The 22,770-nt window shown below is 41.7% G+C and overlaps 1 non-coding gene across 1 annotated transcript; it reads right to left on the minus strand.

Moving 5' to 3' along the window:
- Window positions 1-14,824: 14,824 nt before the first annotated feature.
- Window positions 14,825-14,929, minus strand: LOC142169308 (small nucleolar RNA R71). The gene has a single exon (XR_012699016.1). It is a non-coding gene; the product is annotated as a small nucleolar RNA R71 (small nucleolar RNA).
- Window positions 14,930-22,770: the final 7,841 nt, after the last annotated feature.

The following is a 22,770-nucleotide window of genomic DNA, read 5'->3' on the forward strand; positions in this document are numbered from 1 at the left end:
CGAACGATACGCTTCGCCTACTCCATATCGACTAACGCTCCTGTCCAGAGCAATTTATTAGAAAAATATTATAATTAACGATAAGTGGGAAGAAAATTCAATTTCAATAATAGTATTTGAACACAACTCGTCATACCAGATTCTTCCAACAATTAGTGCCAATCAACAAATTCCACGTTCTTAGCGCCCAATATCACAACAATCTCAACATAAGAAATAACATGAAAGTGCGTAATCAAAAAATTAACAATCTATCTAAGGCATGAGAGACACAGTACACACAATAACATGGTAAAAGTAAGATTAATTCAACCCGCATGCTTATCCCATGGCCAACGCATATACACTTGTCACCTTGCATATAATACGCCCCCAACACATAATTCACATAGTAAATGGACTTGATTCTACCTTATTTCCCTAAAATTAAGGTTAACCAAGATACTTACTTTTTCCTGAACACAATCAACAATCCAACACGACTTTTCCTTTAGTACAAGTCTCCAAACCAATCAAATATAGTTCAAACAACTCAAAACAAGCTTTAGAAACTACACACGAATGAAAAAGGGTCAATCTTTAACTAAATTGAAAATATCAATAAAAAGTTAACCTGGGCACACGTGGCCGAAATCCGAGATTGGCCAAATTCCGATTACCTATTTACCCCGAGCTCGGATATATGATTTGTTTCGAAATTCTCCAACAATTTAATGTCTAAATCTTAATTTTATAAAATTTCTAAATTATACCCAAAACACCCTAATTTCTACCTTGAAATTCATAGATTTGATGATAAAATTCATGAGAAAGTAATTGAAATTCATTGAAAACAAGTTGAAGTCACTAGCCAATAAATTTGAGAAGAAAATCCTCTCAAAAAATCGCCTCTATGGAGTCTAAGGTTCAAAAAAGGTATAAAATGGGCTAATCCAGAAATTTCCAACCTTTACCCAGTTATAGATGTCCCAATTGCAAACTCTTATACACAATTGCGACCATCGCAAATGCGAGCAATCACTCACAAGAGCGATGCTCGCATTTGCGAGCAGTACCTCGCAAATGCGAGATCTGCAGGAAGTCCACACCAGCAATACATCAGTTGTCCCAAAACCTCCTAAAACTCATCTGAAACTCACCCGAGCCCTTCAGTCTCCAATCCAAATATTTTCACAAGTGTAATAACATTATACAAACCTGTCCGCTATCCCAAATTATTAAAATAACATCAAATATCAATAATCAATCATCAAAACTCTAGATTTTTAAGTTTGAAACTCAATTTTTTATTTTTTCACATAATACGCCGAAACAGCCTCGGGACACCTGGAACCCCAACCAACACATGCGTGCAAGTCTAAAAATATCATATGAACCTACCGGAATTGTCAAAACACCGATCCGAGGTCGTTTATAAAAAACGTTGACCGTGTCAATCTAGTCATTTTAAAACTAGAAATCACATTTTCTTCAAAATTTCACATATAAACTTTTCGAAAAATGACACAGACTACGTACACAAATCATAGATCATCAAATTGAGCTATGGAAGGTCTCGAAACACAGAAAAGGAAGCTAGTTCTCGAAATAACCTATTGGATCGTCACATTTTTGCTAATGTAATCTAAGGCAGAAAATTTGTCAATTCCTATTATATATTATCGCCTGGTATCAATTTTCCCCTTTCAGAGTAATGACATTACATTCTCTTAAAATAACAACCAGAGAATAATCACATAGAACATGACTGTCTATTGTTACTAAGCGACAACGATATCGGCAGTTATAATATTTTTTTTCTTCTTGCGAAGAAGGGAATATGCATTTTTTTAATAACCTTGCCACTGTCAATGCAGCAGCCTCTAGTAACATCATTGCTGTAAACGTAGCAGCCCTTGCAAAACAAAGTGTTGATCCATAAATCACAAATAAATTACTATTATATTACATTAAATACTAAATACTAGAGTTTAAATTTTGTGCACAGTGTATTAATGGTATAATATATATTTACTCAATAAAGTGATAACATGCATGACATCATAGTTTATGCTGATAGTACAAAAATATTTTACATTGTCAAGCGTGTCATATGTACATTCTTGCAAGGTCATGAGTGGAGGATTCAGCAAAAGAAGCCATAGAGAAGTTGAAGTAATATATTGAAGAGCTATGTTGTGTGGATCATTACTTCGTGCAACTGGTGTAATAAGGGTGACAGTACTTCGTGCAAATTCTTCAAAATACACCAACAAAAAGGTTGCCGTAACTGGTGTTGTGCTGCATAATGGAGTCCTAGCAACATAGTTGAAGAGGCATCAGTTATGAGATTCAAAATATATGCAACAAGAGTGTATAAATTCAACGAATAGAGACTCCACTAGTATTAATATTATGAAGTTCAATCTCCCATATATAAGGGACTTATTTACATGTTAGAATTCAACATTTAGCAAGCTGAGCAAGGCATATACGATTTGGAAGACCATGGAAACATTTATTACAGCCTAATAAAGTTTCAAGTTCTTCAACTCTATCAACATCATGAGTAGCAACGCCTTCTTTGATCACCCCAAAAGTTTCAACATATTCTCTCCTGCAAATAAAAATATGTTCTGTTTACCCTAAAAGACGGATAACAATTGAATTTATATGTGATTTTAAGGATATGTGGATTAGTTCAATACAAGTAATTAATGATGTTAGATTAAGCGAATGAAAGACGTAATAAATGGCCAAACCAATGATAATGATGATTCCGAGCTCGGTTGATGGCTCGATGAGGAACTTGCCATTGATTCCAAGCTTATACTTATGAAGAACTTTAAGAATAAAAATAAGAACTTTGAACAACAAAGAGAATTGAAATAAATTGCTTTGATATGCGTGATACAATGTGTCCCATGAATAATAAGCTTCCCCCTTTAAATAGTAGGGGAGTTTTACCCTAAGTACAATTCTAAGAAATGTAAAAATCTTCTGTTTCGATAATCACTGATTTTCTGCCGATACAGGCCGAGATGCACGCCGTGATATCCGGTTGGGAACGGACATCACGACCCTTGGTTAGTCGTGTGTAGCCTTTTGGTAATGCTCTCTGAAGTCTTGATCCTCGAACCGGACCCGGAGGACATGACCCTGATACCCCCGAGGGCAGGTGTTTTGCCCGAGCCCCGATACGAGACGCTCCTCGCTTTGACTCCGATTCATTACGGTCACGTTCTTGCTCCGTTTGACTTACCGAAAAATCGAGGTGTTCAGTGAGCCCGGTTTTACCCGTATACAGATAGTCCCCTCGTTTCTCAGAGAATAAGCTTTCCAAAACGATGGGAAATGACAGATGACTCCAGTTCCTTCCTTGTACGTTACGGCGAGGGAGCCAAAATGTCCCATCAATCACATCATTCTGACTTCAGACACGTATCGCTCACTGGCAGGTCACCTTCGAATGCGAAGCGTCGACCGTTTCCCTATAAAAGCTTCCTCATTTTGTCCCTTTTCTACTTTTCGACCAAATCACTACCTTCGAGCTTTCCAGCCATCATCAAACCTTCTTCAAACCTTCATATCTTCATCCTTATTCTTTAATTTCCATAACAATCTCCAGATTTCTGTCCAGATTTTCCTCAAATCTTCATACTCTGTTCTTCATCTTCACAAGCCGTTTTCCCAAAACATTGCGTTCTTTTCTCAAATTTTCAAACACTCCCTCAGATGACAATGGCCAAAACATTGAAAACCGTTCCTCAACAAGTTTTCTCCTCATCTTCTCAACCAGCCGCTGGCACTGAAGCGGTTTCCCCTGAGGTGAAGACCGAGGATTTGATCCCCCCGGAATATATGTCATTCCCTAAGAAGTGGAATGTATCTCGTAAGTGCGACTCCCTCTCTCAACATCAATAATTCTTCTTCTTCCATTTCTATCTTCTCATTCATGCTTGTGGCTGTGCAACTGTCGCCCGGGTTCCGAATGTGGTCCCCCGGTTAAAGGAGTGGATTGAGGGTATCCGTACTCAGATATCGTACTTCTAGCACACATGGCGCGGACTCTCGAAGGGCTAATGGGAGACTCGTTCTCATGGTAAGGCTTCTTTCCGAGTAGCCAACACTATGTCTTCACCTTTTATTATACTGACTCCTCTTCCCTCTTTGTTATTACAGGTTTGCCTAAGACCACCGAACTTAGGCTTTCGGAAGGGGATGAAGATGTGCCCCCATCCGTTGATCCATCCATTGCTGCAACGGAAGGAAAAAAGAAGAGGAAGAGAAAACCCTTGGGCTCCGAGGTGAAGAAACCGAAGAAGCGGGTGCTCCGCAAGCAAGGAGGGGCTCCAATTCCCGGGTGCCAGACTCTGACTCCCTCCTCTAGCTTAGGGACGAGCCGGAGGATGAATCTATTTTTGTAACCCACGGTATGACTTATCCCGGAAACTAGGATGCATCCGAGGGGGAGACTCGCGAGATCGACCCCCTCAAACTCAAAAGACCGACGTGGATACTCGGGGTGAAACTTCACAGGATGCCAGTTCTCCTCCAAAGGAAGCACACAGTATAATTGAGATCTTGGGGACGCCCTCCTATACTGAGTCTATTCTTGAGGAGTACCAAGCGAGAAAGGAGAAATCCAATGAGGGGAGCCAGGGTGCGGAATATCCTCTTCACTCCTTTTTCAACGGAGTGGACTCGTCCGCTTTGGAAGACTTTTCAGGTCTGGGTGATCTAGAAGTTCCGAAGAAAGACACTTCCTCGGAAGCCGGCGGACCGAGCTCGATCCTAAAATTGGTCAATCAGTTCCCCGCTCCGAGCGTGGACCATGGTTGTAAGAGGTCGATGATACTAACCATCTCGGAGGATGCCCAGGTTTTGTCCGCTCCTGTGGGGGTAGCTAGCTACCTCCGATGCCTGGTGACCGAGGAGGACCAAGCATAAATGATTGCGGAGAACGTGCCATGCCTTTTCAATGAGGCGCAGTAGGCGCGGAACTAGGTAAGGCATCATTCCCTTCAATCTATCTATAGTTATCTGTGTTTGACGTTTCTCACGTTTTCTTTGCGTTTTTGTAGGCCTCGGTACTTCATCACGAGAGCTTCTTTCGGTACCAGGTTGAGGTCAATCAACTCAAGCTCGAGATGGAGGAGCTTACCCAAAAAAGGGACATGTACACTCTTCTTAGTTAGCAGCAAGAGGGGGTCGCCAAGAACTTCCAGGCCGAGCTGGATGCAGGTCAAAAAGATGCATCGGCCTTAAGACAGGAGCACGCCGACTTGGTGGAAAAGGTAAAGGTTTTCAAAGTTAGAAATGAAGGTCTGGTCACAGACGCTAACAACAATACTTCACAGGTCCAGCAAAAGATCGACCAGATCGAGCAACACTGCAAGGAGATGGATGAGATCCAAGTGATGGCCGACGGGTGGAAAAACAAGATGGACCCACTGGCCTCGGAGAAGGATACCGCCCAGGACAAGCTATCTTTGGTGGAAGTTCAGCTTCGGGTGATGAAAGAGAAGGCTGATACACGCGCTCAGCAAAATGAGGACCTCCAAGAATGATTGGGCTCGACCATCGATGAACGGGATGCCTTTGGCAAGGAGCTCGAAACAACGAGGTCCAGGTTAGAAGCAACCTCGGATGATGCTGACAAGATAGAGGCCCAATATAAGGCCAATGTTGAAGCAGCCGAGGCCCGCCTGTAGGCTACTGCTGAGTATATGAGGCGGCTTTCCCGAAGGGAGGCCCTTGAAGAAATACATGCTCGATGCTTCGACCTATCTGCCGAGATCGAAAGGGAAAAAAGACTCAGGCCCATAATATATAAAGTTTTTCCTTTTGGCAATTTTCAAGTCTATTATCTTCAGCATATTTTTACAATTGCAAATATTTCTAATGCCTTAGAACAGAGTCCAACATAGTAATAAGTCATTTTCGGAGATCTGTACAAGACCTTTCCTCGATGTAATTTTTCCTCGAACTAATGAAAGCTCAGAGTGATCGGAAATTTCCCTATGATGCTTGTTTAAATTTTTTTATACTATATCTTTGCCGAGGGTAACCTTTGAACAAGTTTAGAATTTTGTTGAAGGCCTTATGTTTTGATTACGGGCTTCGGACATCTCCGAACCTTTTTTAGGGTGGTCGTAGCCTTTTAGGTCCGTGAGTGGGAGTAGCCCTTTGGGCTCGGATAAGGGTGGCCCTTGGCTCAATAGTTCCGAGGTAGGAATAGCCCTTAGGCTCGATACTTTTAAGAAGCAAAAAATATTTGTTAGCAAGGTAGAAACTTTGTTTCATTTCTGTGCGTAACGTACAAGATTGTAAGCGTGTAAAAGCTTGTATTATGGCGGAGGTGGCCTACGCTAGCATGACTCACTTGACCATCTGACCCTTACAAGAAATCCTAACCACCGAGCCTAGATTGTTCGAGTACAAAATTTCCTTCCTTGCTAAAAATCTTGACCCGAGGGTGATGACCTCCAGTATTCGAGGTCGATCTTTGAGAGGGCTCGGATACTTTTTATGCGACCATTGACTCCGATTTAAAACCGGTCTTCGACATTGAGTTAGCATAATTTACTGTTGCCTCGTTAAAAACCTTACCGGAAAACCCATTTGGGACAAAATCGATTCAAGGGAAAAAGAGTGTAACGCGTTCTTTCAGACCTTACAGCTACATTCTTCTTTGGTTGTTGCCTGCATGTGTTAGCCCGTTCATTATATTAAAAATGAAGTGAATGAGGTCATACCTTAGCAGTAGTACCGTTTTAAGTGGGTCACGTTCCAATTGTTTGGTAGTTGTGCACTGTTTCCTGCTTCGAGTTTATATGAACCCTTATCGGTAATACCGATGACTCGATATGGTCCTTCCCAATTCGGTTCCAGCTTCCCTTCATTCGGGTTCTGGGTGTTCAGTGTTATTTTTTTTAACACCAAGTCCCCGACATTGAAGTGTCGAAGGTTGGCTCTTCGGTAGTAATATCTTTCTATCCGCTGTTTCTGGGCGGCCAATCGGACTAGGGCAGCCTCGCGCCTCTCATCCAATAATTCCAGGCTCGTGCTCATGGCCTCACTGTTTGATTCTTTGGTTTCATATCGGAACCTGAGGCTCGTTTCTCCCACCTCAACTGGTATTAGTTCTTCGGCACTGTAGATCAATGAAAACGGAATGGCCCCGGTACTAGATTTGAGTTCGTACGGTATGCCCACAAGACTTCGGGCAAACTTTCCTTCCATTTTCCTTTGGCATCGGTCAACCTTTTCTTAAGGTTTTGAAGTATGGTCTTGTTCGTAGATTCCTCCTGTCCAATCCCACAAGGGTGGTAGGGTGTTGACAAGATCTTTTTGATCTTATGTTCCTCAAACAATTTGCTTACCTTGCTGCCGATGAACCACTTCCCGTTATCACACATTATCTCGGCCGGTATACCGAAGCGGCATATTATGTGGTCCCAAATAAAGTCGATGTCTTCTTTTTCCCGGACCTTCTCGAATACTTGAGCTTCAACCCACTTAGAGAAATAGTGAGTCATAAATAGTATAATTTGAGCCTTATCGGGTGCCCATGGTAGGGGACCGACAATGTCCATTCCCCATTTCATGAATGACCAAGGGGAAAGGACCGAATGTAGTAACTCCCCGGGTTGACGGATCATTTGTGCATGCCTCTGATAGCCGTCACATCTCCATACAAAGTCCATCATGTATTTCTCCATGTTGATCCAGTAATAGCCGGCTCTGATTATCTTAAGAACCAAAGATTCTGTCTTGAATGGTTTCCGCATGTGCCTTCGTGAACTTCCCTCAAAACATATTCGGTGTCTATCAGCCCAAGCATATGGCGAGTGGGGCATCGAACGTTCTTCTAAACAGGGTACCTTCGGATACGCTAAACCTGGCCGACTTCGTGCGCAGAGCTCTATATTCTTTAGGATCTGAGGGCAGCTTCCCGGTCTTCAGGTAATCTATATACTTGTTTCTCTAGTCCCAAGTTAAGCTTGTTCAATTTATTTCGGCATGGCCTTCCTCCACTACCGATTTCATGAGTTGTACGACTGTTCCTGAGCTGAATTCACCATCATCTACCGATGACCCGAAGTTAGCTAGGGCATCGGCTTTGCTATTTTGATCCCGGGGCACGTGTTGTAGGGTCCATTCCTTAAATCGATGCAGAGATATTTATAATTTATCCAAGTATCTTCGCATTTGTTCCTCTTTCACTTCGAATGTCCAATTGACTTGATTTACCACAAGAAGGAAATCGCATTTAGCTTCGACCACTTCGGCGCCCAGGCTTTTAGCTAATTCGAGATTTGTAATCATGGCCTCATACTTGGCCTCATTGTTAGTCAATTTCACAGTTCTAATAGATTTTCTGATTACGTTACCCGTAGGTGGCTTCAACACGATGCCGAGTCCGGACACTTTTGCGTTTCAGGCACCGTTCATAAAGAGGGTCCAGATTCCCATTGAAGTCCCTGAGGTTAACAACAATTCCCTTTAGACTTCGGGTATTAAAGCTGGCGTGAAATCCACCACAAAGTCTGCCAAAATTTGAGATTTGATGGTGGTTCGAGGTCGATATTCATTATCGTACCCGCTAATTTTTATGGCCCATTTGGTCAATCGTCCCGAGAGCTCAGGTTTGTGCATTATGTTCCTCAGCGAGTAAGAAGTTATGACACATATGGGATGGCATTGAAAATATGGCTTTAACTTTCTGGAGGTGCTACGCAAAGCGAGCGCCAACTTTTCTAGGTGAGGGTACCTTGTTTCGACCTCGGCTAAAGTACTGGTAACATAATAAATAGGAAATTGCATACCTTCTTTCTCCCGGACTAAGACTCCACTTACCGCTATCTCGGATACTACTAAGTACAGGTACATCTGCTCATCTACCTTCGGAGTATCAAGTAAAGGTGGACTCGAAAGGTACCATTTGACTTCTTCCAAGGCTTGCTGGCACTCCGGGGTCCACGAAAAGTTATTCTTCTTCTTCAATAATGAGAAGAACTGATGGCTCTTATCGGAGGACCTTGATATGGACCGACCCAGGGCGGCTATGCGCCCGGTTAGCCTCTGAACGACCTTGACATTGTCCACCACGGTCATGTCTTCTAAAGCTTTGATTTTGTCGAGATTGATCTCAATCCCCCGGTTGGACACCATAAATCCAAGGAACTTCCCAGACCCGACCCCGAATGCGTATTTCTTAGGACTCAGCTTCATATTGTATTTCTTCATTATGTTGAAAGTTTCCTGCAAATATTCCAAAAGGTCCTCTGCTCGCAGGGACTTAACTAACATGTCGTCAATGTAAGCCTCCATTGATTTTCCTATTTGTTCTTTGAACATCCGGTTTACTTGGCGTTGATAAGTGGCACTGGCATTTTTTTGTTGGAACGACATTACGTTATAACAATAGGTGCCGAATTTAGTGATGTATGAAGTTTTTTGTTGATCGCCCGGGTCTATCCGGATTTGGTCGTACCCGGAATAGGCGTCGAGAAAGCTGAGTATCTCGTGCCCGACCGTTGCGTCGATCATGCGATCGATATAGGGCAAAGGAAAAGAATCCTTGGGGCATGCCTTGTTCAAGTATTTGTAATCTACGCACATTCTTAATTTATTTCCCTTTTTAGGCACTACTACTACGTTAGCCAACCAATCTGGGTACTTAACTTCCCGAATGGAATCTATTTTAAGGAGTTTGGATACCTCGCCTTTGATGAATGCATGTTTGACTTCGGATTGAGGCCTCATTTTCTATTTAATCGGATGGAACTTTGGGTTCAAGCTTAGCTTTTGAGTGGTCATTTCTGGTGGGATCCTTGTCATATCTAGATGGGACCAAGAAAAATAATCCACGTTAGCTATAAGTAATTTAATGAGTTTTTCCTAAGACTAGGAAGGATCAAGACAGTTTACGGAGAATAACCGACCGTAAAAGAAATGGTCGCAGTCGATGAGGTGATCTCGATGTCTGCATTCTCGACATCAATAAGCTCGGGGTCGGTCAGGAAGGAGGAAACTAAATAGCAATCATCGACACCGTCCCCGACCGAACCGGAGAAGCAAGAGGCTAGCGAGGATGATGATTACGGAGTTCCTAGGTCATTCATCGCCCCTGCCGATTCCAGTGCCACCAAATCAACGGTGGAGGATCTAGAGCAAGTCATATTGATTGAACATTTGGCTGATCGGAAGGTATACCTAGGCACAGGGCTGCCCCCTTCGATGACGTAGAACTTCATTTCCTGAATGGTTTCGGCGGTGTTCACTGGCAGGTTTATCTCCCCTTTAGTAGTTTCACATGCCATGTTGAATTCGTTTAAGACCCGGACTGTAGGCACTATTTGGTCTTGTAGACCCAACTGCTCTACAATCCTCGATCTGATGATATTGGCCGAGCTACCTTGATCAATCAACACATTCTTAACTCGAGATTTATTTATGAGTACAGAAATTACCAGTGCATCATTATGCGGTTGCACGATGTTTTCAGCGTCTTCATCATTGAAAGAGATGGTCCCCTCCGACATAATCTTGGGTTCGTTTTTCCCTTGTGATGGACACCTTAGTACGCTTTAGCATTGGCCCCTGGAGGATGTCGACTCCACTGATGATCATGTTGATGACGTTCTTAGGTTCCTCTTGCTCGGTCTGCTTGTTGGAGTCCATATTCTGGAAGTGGTTTTTGGCTCGATCACTTAGAAATTCCTGGAGGTGTCCATTATTGAATAACCAGGCCACTTCTTCCCTTAGCTATCAGCAGTCTTCGGTCCTGTGGCCGTGAGTGCCATGATACTTACACATCAGGTTGGTGTCTCTATGGGCAGGATCAGAATGCAATGGCCGAGGCTACTTGGTATCTTTAATGCGTTCGATGGCTGACACGATGCCGGCAACATCGATGTTGAAGTTGTATTTTGATAACCTCGATGCCTCTTTGGGCCCGATTGGCCTGTCGAAACCACTTTTGCTCATGAGTCCCCAACTATTATGACCTCGATCGCTTATTTTTTCATTCCTCATACGGTTACGTCTCGATCCGTTACCCCTTCGATCCCCGCTATACTGTTGATACCAATCTCTGCTTGGTCTTGGTTCATGATCGACGACTCTTTTAGACCTGTCATTAGTTCTGATGGGATACACAGACCCAGAGGGGGCCTCGAGCTGATCATCCTCAGCCATGATTTTCGATCGGTACCTGTTATGGACGTCAGCCCAAGTTACCGCTGGGTACTCTATCAAATTCGGTTTAAGCTGCTGTAAAGCCAAGGAGCTTTGGGGGTTGAGTCCTTGAGTGAATGCTTGAACGGACCAATCGTCCACAATCGGGGGTAGGTCCATCCTTTCCATTTGAAACCTCAATACGAATTCCTGAGCATTTCGTTATCTCTTTGTTTCACTTTAAAGAGGTCCGATTTTCTGGTCTCAAATTTGATGGCCCCGGCATGAGCTTTTACGAAGGAATTTGCAAGTATAGCAAACAAATCAATGAAATTAGTGGGCAGGTTTTGATACCATATCATTGCTCCTTTAGACATGGTTTCTCCAAACGTTTTCAGCAGAATCGACTCCATTTCGTCATCTTCTAAGTCATTCCTCTTGATGGCACACGTGTAGGAGGTCACGTGTTTATTTGGATCTGTAGTCCCATTATACTTTGGAATATCGGGCATACAGAACTTATTTGGGATTGGTTTCGGAGCTGCGCTCGGAGGAAAAGGTTTTTGAACAAATTTCTTGGAATCCATACCTTTCAATATCGGGGGCGCTACTGGGATTTGATCAACCCTAGAGTTATAGGTCTCCACTTGTTTGTCGTTGGCTTCAATTTTCTTTTCTCATGATTCCACCCGCTTTGTCAGTTCCTCGAGCATCTTTATTATCTCGAGGTTGGTCCCGGGTTCAACTTCACCAGGCCTTTTATTGGCTGGTTCATTTATGCAAGTGTTTTCCCGGGATGATTCGGGCTCAACTCTACTAGGGGCACGGCTTTGTTCCTGCAACTGGGCTATTGCTGCTTATTAAGCCTGTAACATTTTGAAGATCACCCATAAATTGATCTCATCACCTTCAACGTCGTGTGTACTCCGGGCTATCGATCGAGCTCCCTCGCGAACGCTGTTTTTGGGGTAGATAGGCAAGTTTGCGTTGAAGACCACATGTGAGTTAGCATCTATCGGGTCCGCGACTGGAACTCTGTTTAATCAACATGAGGCACCTCGTTGTTGGGCACTACATCATTGTTCTCACCATGGTGTCCAGACTCACCGTCAATGTTCAAATGAGCTGATTGAGAGTTCGACATTTTTAATTTGACCTAAAGTTAAAATCTCAAAAAACAAGTGTAAACCAGAATGCGTTATGGAAATTTGTATCAAATTATCACTATTATTCCTAGCCCTATGGTGGGCGCCAAACTGTTTACCCTAAAAAATGGATAACAATTGAATTTATATGTGGTTTTAAAGATATGTGGATTAATTCAATATAAGTGATTAATGACGTTGGATTAAGCGAATGAAAGATGTAATAGATGGCCAAACCAATGATAAGAATGATTCCGAGCTCGGTTGATGGCTCGATGAGGAACCTGCCCTCGATTCCAAGCTTATACTTATGAAGAGCTTAAGAACAAAAATACGAACTTTGAACAATAAAGAGAATTAAAATAAATTGCCTTGAATGTGTGTCCCATGAATAATAAGCTTCCCCCTTTATATAGTAGGGGAGTTTTACCCTAAGTACAATTCTAAAAAGGTAAAAAACTTATGTTTTACTAATCACTGATTTTCTTCCGATACGGGGCGAGATTCACGCCGTGATATCTATTTGGGCACGGACATCACCACCCTTGTTTAGTTGTGTGTAGCTGTTTGGTAATGCTCTCCAAAGTCTTGATCCTCGAATCGGACCCGGAGGACATGAACCCGATACCCCCGACGGTAGGTGTTTTGCCCGAGTGATATTTAGCTTAAAGTATATATATTTATATGTATATCACCTCATGTTTTACTTTTGTTTTGTGGATTTTGGATGTAAAATGTATTGGTTTATAATATTTTGTGGTGTTTTATGTGTGGGAATCATCCGGAAGCAATTGAGGGTGAAAGGTGCGAGATTAGAGCTAAAATGGAGGGAAAATGGGAAATGTTGAATTCCAGCATCACAGGCAGCACGCCACCTGTGGCGCCGTGGACAGAATGTTCAATTTGCCAGCGCCAGGAACAGCGCCCCACGGTGACCTGGACGCTAGTGACGAGAATTTCTCCAACTTTGCCCGGGACAAGGTTATTTCGACCCTAGACCTACCCAACGTGCATAAAAGCAAGACTAAGCCTATTTTGAGAGGGGAGACGCCACTTTGAAGGAAAAATACACACGAGAAACATTGGGGAGCGAGAATATCTCAGTTTTCTTCATCTTTTCTTAGTATTTTCAATTATCCAACACTTATGAAATTGTTTGATACTATCATGAGTGGCTAAAACCCATAGTTCTGGGGTTGTGATTTAGCCATGAATATTGATGTTTAACGTTGACTTAACCTTAATTATAATTCACCAATATATGGTTGTTTCTTCAATTCTGTGATTAATTGCTTAATTGTATGGTCAACAGTTAGGTTCTATGTACTATCTATGCTATGCTTCGGAAAGCAATGTTTAGATTAGAGAAGAATTGAAGAGAGCACGATCTTCACTTTGAGAGGGGCCGGATTTACGGTTAGGATAGGAATATACATAGTCACTGTGCTTAATTAAATATCGTAATCTTAATGCGTTCTTAATAGATTGATTTCATAGGAATATAGGCGTTAATCTATTTTGAATAAGCGAGTAGTACTTCTAGAGAAGGTTACGAGAGCAATTGTTCGATTAATTAGCAACCATGGGTGAATTGTATGAAAGGGAGAGTTAACTAGAACACAGTAGGATTAGTGAATTGATCGCAACCCTGGAATATTTGTCTCTACTGAATACACAACAACCATTTTGCTGCTTGATAATTTGGTTACTAGTTAGAATTATTGTTTAGTATAGTCACACTTTTGAACTCGGATTGACTCGACTGAATAACAATCTTGGTGAATTTAGTGGGTAGTTAATACAAGTCTATGTGGGTTCGACACTCGACTTATCATCTTATTACTTGTACGACCACGTATACTTGCGTGTGTGTTTTGGAGCAACAAGTTTTTGGCACTGTTGCCGGTAACTTTAATATTGACTACTTTCTAGTTTTTGCTTTAATTGTTTATTTCGTCAAGTCTAACGTTACTTGATTGTTTCTATGCTCTTAGGAACTTTGATTGAATGCGAAGGGTCAGAAGCCAGGATAGACTTCAACGCTTTGATCCCGAACCTGAGAGAACATTTCACAAGAGGTTGAGGGAAGCAAGAGACACGAATAATCTTCAGGCACTTATTCAATTTCCTGTGAACATGGCAGAGGAGCAACACATGGTTGTTTAGGAGGTGGTGATGCCCAGCATTGCTAATGTTACCTCTAGCATTGTGAAGCCCAGAATCACTGGGCACTTTGAGCTGAAACAAAGCATGATCTAGCTACTACATGCGAATGGCCAGTTTATGGGTCTTCCACACGAGGATCAACAACAGAACATCCAGAACTTCTTGGAGATTAGTGATACTTATATCACTAACGGAGTCACTCCAGACTATGTGAGGCTTACAGTGTTCCCGTTCTCTCTGTTGGGCGAAGAAAACGATGGCTGAAGGTAGAACCAGCTAATTCTATTACATCATGGAATGATCTGAGAAGAAACATTTTGGCAAGGTTCTTCCCTTCAGGCAAAACTGCAAAGATCAGAAGTGAGATAGTCGCCTTCAAACAGAAATCGAGGGAGTCTTTATACTCAGTTTGGGAGAGGTTCAAGGGGTTTCTCAAAGACTGTCCTCATCACAATCAGACAAATGAAGTGTTAGCTCACACTTTCATAGAAAGGCTACATCTTGAGCCAAAGATTGTGGTAGATGCTGCAATTGGAGGTCAAGTGTTGGAGAAAATCTTCGATGAGATATATGCATTATTGAACAAATTCTCCAAAAGCAATTCTAATTGGAAAGGAGAGATGGACAAATACACGGTGCAAAAATCTGCAAGGATTCTCGTGTTAGATGTCGTCTTTGCATTATCAGTGCAGATTTTCACATTGACCAACCAAGTCAATCAAATTACCATGGTTATTAACAAAAAAACAAGCCCAGCCAGTGCAATCAATTATTTTGTGAAGTATGTGGAGAGGGTCACACGAGTGACTTATGCCCAGTTAATCCAAAGTCTATCTGTTTTGTGGGTAATACAAATAGGGGCCAGACAAATCAGTATGGGAACACTTATATTCCTAATTGGAGGAACCACCCAGACTTCTCATGGGGTGGAAACCAAGGTGCTCAGAATCAGTACAAACCATAAGCACCTCAACAATAATATAGACCACCTCAGGCTGAACAACATGCAAACTCGACGAGTCACCTTGAGGAGATGATGAGGAAATTAATGGCTGACCAGCAGGCCCAAGTAGTAGAGATGATGAAGAAATGGATGGATGATCAGCAGGCCCAAGCAGCAGCGATGGGAAATTTGGAGCGACAAATGGGGCAACTTGCTAGTGCCCAAAATACTCGACTAGTTGGAGCTATTCCAAGCGACACTGAGGCTAATCCTAAGGCATCTATTAATATTATTTCATTCAGGAATGGGAGACAGTTAGAAAAAGTCCAGTCGAAAAGGAGAAAACAGGTGACCTTTAATGAGAAGTTGGCCACCATAGAGGCAGAATCGGAAAAATCAAAGGAGCCAGAGAAGCCAACTGAAGATGTGGTGGCTAAGCAACCCCAACCATTAGTTACGAGGCCACCACCCGCATTCCCTCAAAGATTGCAGAATGTGAAGGATAATATCGCGTATAAAAAGTTTCTTGATATTTTGAAGAAGGTGCAAATCAATATTCCATTGGTAGACATCCTGCAAGAAGTGCCCAAATATGTTAAATACATCAAGGACATAGTGTCAAATAAAAGAAGGTTGACCGAGTTCGAAACCGTGGCACTCACTGAGGAATGTAGCTCAAGAATGCAAAGTAATTTACTTCAGAAATTGAAGGATCCGAGTAGTTTCACTATCCAAATCTAGATTGATAAGCATGCAGTCGGGCGAGATTTGTGTGATCTTGGAGCGAGCATCAATTTGATGCCGCTATCTATGTTTAGATAACTAGGGTTGGGTGAGCCATGCCCAACAACGGTAATCTTACATAGATAGCGGCATCAAATTGATGCCGCTATCTATGTTTAGATAATTAGGGTTGGATGAGCCGTGCCCAACAACGGTAATCTTATAGTTGGCTGATCGCTCCCCTGCTCATCCTGAAGAAGTGATTGAAGATGTGTTAGTTCAAGTGGGTTCTTTCATATTCCCTGCTGATTTCATTTTCTTGGACTACGAGCCTGATCAGGAATTCCCATTTATTTTGAGGTATCCATTCTTAGCCATGGGCCGAGCTATTATTTATGTATGCGAAGGAAAGATAATGATGAGAGTATGTGACCGAGTGGAGATATTCAATGTGTATAAAGCACTTAGATTGCTAACCCACTATGAAGAACTATCCATGATTTCTGTGGTGGAAAGTGCTACTACGTCATTGGTGTCTTATATGAGCCCCATAGATCCTCTTGTACGAGCATTGATTGGGGATGAAAAAGACAGTGAAGATGAGATGTTGGGACAAATTGTGCAAGTACTTGACACGTCTTGCAGTTATGTCCATGCGTTTGGGGGATTTGAGGAGTTGGATAGGCTTATCACTCTGACCCCTCCTAAGCCATCTATTGAAGAAGTTCCAAAGCTAGAACTTAATCCCTTTTCAGCGCATCTGCGCTATGCTTATTTGGGGAACTCTGAGACATTGTTAGTGATTATCTCATCCAGCTTGACTAATGTACAAGAAGAAAAATTGCTCAGAATACATCGCGAGCATAAAAAGGCTATAGGGTGGACAATTGTTGACATCAAGGGAATCAGTCCATTATGAAAGAGGTCGTGAAGAAGGAAGTAATTAAGTGGCTCGATGCAGGTATCATCTTTCCTATATCTAACAACAACTGGATTAGCCCAGTGCAATGTGTGCCTAAAAGGGGGGGATGATTGTGGTAGAGAATAAGAAAAATGAGCTAATTCCTACTCGCACCGTGACGAGGTGGAGAGTTCGCATTGATTACAGAAGGCTCAACAAAGCAACCCGCAAGGACCACTTCCCACTTCCATTCATTGACCAAATGTTGGACAGATTGGCGGGGCATGAATATTATTCCTTCATTGATGGTTATTCAGGGTATAACCAGATTGTCATATGCTTAGAGGATCAGGAGAAGACCACTTTTACTTGTCCTTATGGCACTTTTTCCTTCAAGCGAATGTCGTTTGGTCTTTGTAATGCACCAGCCACTTTCCAGAGATGCATGATGGCTATTTTCACCGATATGGTGGAAATATTTGTGGAAGTCTTTATTGATAATTTTTCAGTCTTTGGGTCTTCTTATGATGACTGTCTAAAGAATTTGAGCAAGGTGTTGACTCATTGTAAAGAAACAAATCTAGTGTTGAATTGGGAAAATTGCCATTATAGGGTGCAAGAAGGCATCATGTTTGGTCACAGAGTGTCAAGGAGTGGCATTGAAGTTGATAAGGCGAAGGTGGAGGTGGTTGAAAAATTAGCTCCACCCATTTCTGTGAAGGGTGTCCGGAGTTTCTTGGGACACACGGGATTTTATAGACGCTTTATTAAGGATTTTTCAAATATTGCTACTCCCTTGTGCAGGTTGCTTAAAAAAAATGCAACTTTCAATTTTGATGACGCCTACATGAAGGCATTTGAAGAGGTCAAAAAATAGTTTGTGGCTGCCCCCATTATTGCGACACCGGATTGGTCCTTACCATTTGAACTTATGTGTGATGTAAGTGATCATGCTATTAGGGCAGTGCTAGGCCAGAGGAAGGACAAGATGTTTTATTCCATCTACTATGCGAGTAAGACTCTTGATGATGCACAGCTGAATTACACCACTGAAAAGGAGTTGTTAGCTGTTGTGTGGGCCTTTGAGAAATTTCGGGCATACTTGGTGGGAACAAAAATTATAGTCCATACTGATCATGCAGCAATCAAGTATCTATTTACAAAAAAGAATCCAAGGCTAGATTGATGCGTTGGATTTTGTTGTTGCAGGAATTTGATGTAGAAATACGATATTGAAAGGGCACAGAGAACCAAGTATCTGACCATCTATCAAGGCTAGAAAATCATGACCACATGGAGGATGGTGGACAAATTAAAGAGGCATTTCCTGATGAGCAACTTTTTGCTATCACCCAAGACCCTCCCCCATGGTACGCGGACTATGTGAATTATCTTGTAAGTGGGGTACTTCCTCCTGAAATTGAATCTGAAGCTAGAAAGAGGTTTCTACATGATGTGAACTTCTACTACTGGATGAGCCATACTTGTACAAACAGTGTGTTGATTAGTTGATGAGGAGATGCATTCCAGAAAAGGAGGTGGAATTAGTGTTGTATGATTGTCATGCATCACCCTATGGGGGGCCATCATGGAGGTGATAGAACAGCTGCAAAGGTATTACAATATGGATTCTTTTGGCCAACATTATTCAAGGATGCCCATGCATTTGTTAAGAAGTGTGACTAGTGTCAAAGAACATGAACAATCACAAAGAGGCATGAGATGCCTTTGAATAACGTCCTGGAGGTCGAGATTTTTGATGTGTGGGGGATAGATTTTATGGGACCATTCTCATTGTCCAGAGGAAACAAATACATCTTGCTAGTAGTTGACTACATGTCAAAATGGGTAGAGGCGATTGCATTGCCAACAAATGATGTTATGATGGTAGTGGCGTTTGTGTAAAAGAACATATTTATGAGGTATGGGACTCCACGTGCCTTGATTAGTGATGAAGGGACACATTTTTGCAATCGGTTGTTGAATAACCTTCTAGATAAATATGGAGTCCGCCATAGAGTTACTATGGCATATCATCCTTAAACAATTGGACAAGTTGAGGTGTCTAACAGAGAAATAAAGCAAATATTAGAGAAGACGGTGAGTGAGAATAGGAAGGATTGGGCTACAAAGTTAGATGATGCCTTGTGGGCATATAGAACTGCATACAAAATACCAATTGGGGCGTCGTCGCATAAGCTTGTTTATGGAAAGGCATGTTAATTGCCTGTTGAACTTGAACACAAGGCGTACTGGGCCATTAAAAATTTGAATATGGACCTTGAAGTCGCTGGCGAGAAGAGACTCATGCAGTTGAATGAGTTAGATGAGTTCAGGCTTCACTCCTATGAAAATTATAAGCTTTACAAAGAGAAAACGAAAAGATGGCATGACAAGCGTATCAAGCCACGTCACTTCGAGCCAGGCCAACATGTTCTATTGTTCAATTCTAGGCTTAAGCTATTTCCTGAGAAGTTAAAATTGAAGTGGTCAGGTCTATTTGAGGTAGTGAGAGTCACTCCTTATGGTTTAATTGAGATGCGCGCTTTAAATGGTGAAAGAAATTTTTTAGTGAATTGACACAGAGTCAAGCACTATTAGAGAGGAATCATTGATCATGAGAAGACCAAAGTAGTACTCGCTGATGAGTAAGTGAGGCCCTGCATCGTACCGCGATATTAAATCGGACGCTTGTTGGAAGGAAACCCAATTTTTATTGCTTTCATAGCTTAGTTTTTAAATTGTTTTTAGTTAGAGTAGACTAGAGTTTGCATTTTCTTTGTAGACATAGAATTTATAGGTAGAATGATTTGGGGCATGTAAATTAGATATATAAAGGGCTCGGGGGATCGGGATGTTATTTAAAAAAAAAATCGCGAATTAGCGCCCAGGCCAACACCCCACGCTGCCTGGGGCGTCCTTTACAGAATGTCCAAACCTCTCAGCGCCAGGCATAGCGTGGGGCGCTGGGCTGGGGGTACGGGTGAGTTTAAGTTTTTCTTTTGGTTATTAGGGTCATACCCATACCCATAAAACCCGACCCATATATCCTAACATTATAACCCACCTTACAATCCATACCCATACCTATTTTAAATTAAAATACAACTCTAACACCTTAACTTTATTTCTCTCTCTCACTCACTCACCGTAACTCTCTCCCTCTGTAAAGCTTCTGTCGTGCTTCTTCACTCCTTCTCTCCCTCAATTTTCTCAAGCTTCCTTCTTGCTCTCATCCTAAATCCTACAAGTATGTCTTCTTCTTCTTTTTCTTCTTATTCTTTTAATTGGTAGATGAGAATAAACATCACCCTCCCAAATACCCTAATCCCAAATGTTTCCCCTAAGTTGCTTTTTAAGACTTGTTCTATGGTGGGTGGCCCGAATTTGGGATGAAATTAGGTTGTGGTTGTATTGTATACGGAGTAGTAAACTAGAATTCCCTCTACTTCGTTAAACTTTGGTAGGGCCACCATGTTCCACCATTGTTAAACTAAAGTGCACACACTTCATGCCCACAAGGTGTTTTTTCAAATGTTTGAATGAGTATTTTGTGCACCGGTGAAGTCTGAGTAATCGAGTGTGGTTGTATATGATATTGGGCTAAGTGTGGGGTGTGTGGGAATGATTTTACATACTTGGGAGATTGGTTTTAATGCATATATGCCAGTTGAATTTCGTGCAGGCTCGACTCATGCCAGTTGAACATAACAGCGAATGCACTCGAGCTCGAGTGTGTGTGATATTATTTTTGATGACTGGGAACCCATTAATGTGGGCGAGATCATGCTGGGGGAGATGGACCGCACACGATTAGGGTAGAATATTAAAAGGTTTTTCTTTGTCAACTTGCTCACGCAATATATGCTCTCCCGGGAGGTGCCGGAATACCTCGGATATGACGAGGTGGTGGAGGTTCCTAAAGGGTTGTTGGAAATCATATCTTTGTTGGAGACTACGTCTAAGCTCACTCAGGCAGCACAGAATGAAAGAGACGAAAACTTCAACAGGTATCTCTATAACTCCTTAAATATAATCATGAGCAGGATGAGTGTATCAGACGAGGAGCATATGCATTTACGCAATGATTTGTCTAGTTCTTCCAAAGAGATGTTGGGGATTGCACATGGCAGCCCCGTTCACTCGTAGAAGGACACACACACTTGCAAAGGCTCCGACACGGAAGATGAGATTGGTGATGATGTCACGGAGCTTATGGCTTTGGTGCCCCTGGGACCTGATGATGATGCGCCCGGAGTTTTCCTTTCACCCTACTTTGCTTTACATTTTTACATGCATCGGGGACTATGCATATGCTAAGTATGGGGTCGGAGAATTACTACTTGTGATGTACTTTGTATAAATTGTATCAATTTGTTTCTTTTATTAGTTTTTATTTAGTCTAGTTTGTTTTAGAAAAAAAAAAGAAAAAAAATTAGAAAAATCTCGGACTTTTTCAGACGATGGATTTGTTGGATAATTTTCTTGAGGGATAAAGTCCGATTAAAAATACCAAAAAGATTTTTTTTTAGGATAGTTAGGTTTTGGTTTTTCTTTGGCGCCGGTTCTTTTCCAAGGGTGTAGCTCGAACCGGGTACTTTATTTTTATTAGGAGTAGGTTAGGAAGTAACTGAGTTGCTCTGAGATACCTAGTGACATGTTTGGTGCTGGCATATTAGGCTATGATGTGCGATTTATTTTCTCGTGCATTTGGTTTGAATTGTGATGCCTAAGTAAAGTAAATAGCCTATTTTGTGACGCCTTTTCTCAGTTGTTCGACTTGTATGCCACATAGTGCATTATTGCTTAAATTGCTCAATTATATGAGTTTGTTTGACTTGAGAGTTGAACAGAACCGTCTTGATTGAGTCATGTGCAATGTGTGTGTGAGGAATTGTGATTCTCTGTACTATCTTGTGTAGTCTAGAACTTGCCCCGTGTGTTAATCGAAGCGAATTTGTTAAGTTGTGCTAATCTAGGAGATAACGTAGGCGTTTCTTGCTTGAAAATAGATATGCTTGTCACTTGAAGATAAAATTTTCTGTTGCTAGCCCCTTTGAGCCTATAGACCTTTTCTTTGGCATCCACATTACAAGTCGTACCACTATCTTAATTGAGATTGTTGAATCTTTAACATCTAAGGTACTTAGTCACTAAAAGATGTAAGGTGAGAGATTAGGGAGTAGCTTTCGAGTAAAACCATGGAAGGGCCCTTTGGTGAACTAAAGTTGAAAAAACAGGGTCACTAGCCGATGAACCTTAATGTATGGAGTGTGTGTAGAAAAAAGAAAAAAAAGAAAAGAGAAAAACAAAAAAATGCAAGAAAAAAAAATGATAGTCAAATAATGTAAGAAAACACACACCTTCTAATCTTACTAATTTGTGCTAGTGAGAGTATAGAAGTGCTTAATGAAAATAAGGGCTATGTTGTATATGGTTTGTGGCGAGTGAATAGGTTGAGAAGAATATGTGCTCGATTTGTGAGTGTAGTGTATTAAAGTTCTTAGAAAGGTTAGTAATTATTCCTAAATGTATCCTACCCATCCATTAGCTTACATTACAACCTTAAAGTCCCAATTAATCCTAGATTTGGCTAGCTTAGATTAGTAGAGATGTACACTACGGGCAAGATTATGGTACGACCACGGGATGCACATGAATATTTTGTGAGAGTGAGAGAATTTTGTTCAATTGTGTGATATCCTTAATTTATATTCAAAAGCATACTT

Source organism: Nicotiana tabacum, chromosome 14, assembly GCF_000715075.1.
Source record: "Nicotiana tabacum cultivar K326 chromosome 14, ASM71507v2, whole genome shotgun sequence".
NCBI classification, from domain to species: Eukaryota; Viridiplantae; Streptophyta; class Magnoliopsida; order Solanales; family Solanaceae; genus Nicotiana; species Nicotiana tabacum.